This window comes from Coenobita brevimanus, chromosome 84 (assembly GCF_032717465.1).
Source record: "Coenobita brevimanus isolate Jiangsu-jjx chromosome 84, ASM3271746v2, whole genome shotgun sequence".
In the NCBI taxonomy this organism is placed as follows: domain Eukaryota; kingdom Metazoa; phylum Arthropoda; class Malacostraca; order Decapoda; family Coenobitidae; genus Coenobita; species Coenobita brevimanus.
Window position 1 is genome coordinate 43,315,664 of NC_137037.1, and position 2,204 is coordinate 43,317,867.

At 37.1% G+C, this 2,204-nt stretch overlaps 1 non-coding gene across 1 annotated transcript; it reads left to right on the forward strand.

Moving 5' to 3' along the window:
• Positions 1-1,589: 1,589 nt before the first annotated feature.
• LOC145410278 (5S ribosomal RNA) lies at positions 1,590-1,708 on the forward strand. Its single transcript, XR_013899243.1, has one exon. It is a non-coding gene; the product is annotated as a 5S ribosomal RNA (ribosomal RNA).
• Positions 1,709-2,204: the final 496 nt, after the last annotated feature.

Genomic DNA, 2,204 nt, shown 5'->3' on the forward strand with positions numbered 1-2,204 from the left:
ACGGTAGTACGGCTCATCCCTAGCGCACGCCCGATTGCTGATGCCTTTTCTCCTTTCTCATTACGCTTAATAATATCGACTTTTTCACGTAATGTGATGGTCTTGCGTTTCTTGGAGTCGTTATGGTCACCAGGAAGCTGTCCCTTAGGCATCATGGAATCAGGATGGCAAAAAACACAAGAAAATGACGGTATCACTGTATCAGGCGGTGGTAGCAGTGAGACTGAGAGCGATTGTTGGTAGTTAAGCATGAGGCGGGAAAACTCCAGAGACATCTCGCGGTACAGAGCAACACTTTAAAACCCGCGCATTACGTATTTTTTCTTTATTTTCTTATATTTTAAAATTTCCTCTCACGGACCGACTGTCGTAACCTTGAATTGACGTAAGTCGATACTGACGTAACCCGGGACCTTACTGTATATATATATATATATATATATATATGAGGACCTCCCTAAAACAACGACGTATCGACCAGGCTACTCGATTTCCCATTTTCTGTGTCAATGGAGTCCTCTACCATGCTGCTGCAATCTCCAAAGTCGTATACACCGTTATTCCACTCCAAATAGCTTGAAAAGGAATAGGGTAGCAACTGGTAGGAGAAGGCAAAAATGGGGTCATAGCTCCGTCAAACGACGACGTTCGGTGTCGGTCAGCAATGCTAACCCACATCTCGAGTTACCAATTTTACACTTCATGCGCTAAATAGAGCGGGTCTTACTATGAATTTGCTTCTTCATTCCTGGGTTAGTGTCATGGTGATTTTTACCTATATTTTTTTTTTCATTTCCTAGCATGAGATAATATTTATTTCATTGAAATAGAAGAAAAAAGTCACAATTCTAATCGTTTCTTCAATGCACATCTGGCTGTGTGAGTGCTAATTTGCTCCCCTGCGCACAGCTGACCTTTTACACTGCTTTGTTTTCAGCCACATTTGTGCGTGCTTTCCATGTTTATTGCAACTTCCTTGGATTTTACAGTGTTCAAGAAGGATACATACATACATACAAGCACTCATGAAAAGAATACAGGAAGTCATGCATACATGGAAACATACATACATACACATTTTGGGGTATTAAAAGAGTTTTAAGTTTGTATTATCATAGGAACATACAAAACATAAAAACACATAAAGACATACTGATACATGCATACACACATACATAGTAATAGAAACATGATAGTTACAAACACACTATTTTGGGGGATAATCAACATTATTTTTGTATACATAAAAATACATAGGTTACATACATGCATGCATACATACAGACTTACATACAGAAATACAGACAAGTGCACATTATGCATTCTGGGATTACTTCAACAGTGTTACGTATATATACAAGAAAACTTGCATATACACATACATGCATACACTCAATCACACTAACATACAAACATAATACAGACTTAGGAACACACTTAACAAGGTGTTTTTGGAGTCAATCACCATTTATTTTTTGTATACATAAATATACATAAATACATACATGCAGACATACAGCTATGCAGTCATACAACAAACAAACAAACAAACAATTTTCGCATTTTTGAGTTATTTTTAAACATGTTATGTCAACGGCCATACCACGTTGAGTACACCGCTTCCCGTCCGATCAGCGAAGTTAAGCAACATTGGGTCTGGTTAGTACTTGGATGGGTGACTGCCTGGGAACACCAGATGCTGTTGGCATCCCTACGTGTCAAGTGGGGTTGGTGGAGGATTAGTGCCCCTCCCTGTAAAATAATTAACTCTAAGCCTTTGGCCACCCCGTTTGGGATACATGGCGTCTGGCAATGAATGAATGAAATGAATGATGTTTGTACTTACCTTATTTTAAGGTATTATTATAGCCTAATAGTGTTGTTATGTTCCAAGGTATACTCCCTAGGTTTGTGCTGTATAAAAAAATAAATGATCATACAAATTCATACATTTTTCAATAGTTTGTAGAGGGAGGACAGGGCTTTGTTTATTTTAAAATTCATGTTGATCGGACATGTTGATCGGATATGTTGTTTTTGAGTTACCGAAGAGTGTAGTATGGAAAACTTTAATTGTGATTTTCTCCATTTTAAAAAGGTGGTGCTTACGTCTGTTCTTTAGGGAGGTCCTCATATATATATATATATATATACTGTATATATATATATATATATATATATATATGTATATGTATATATATATA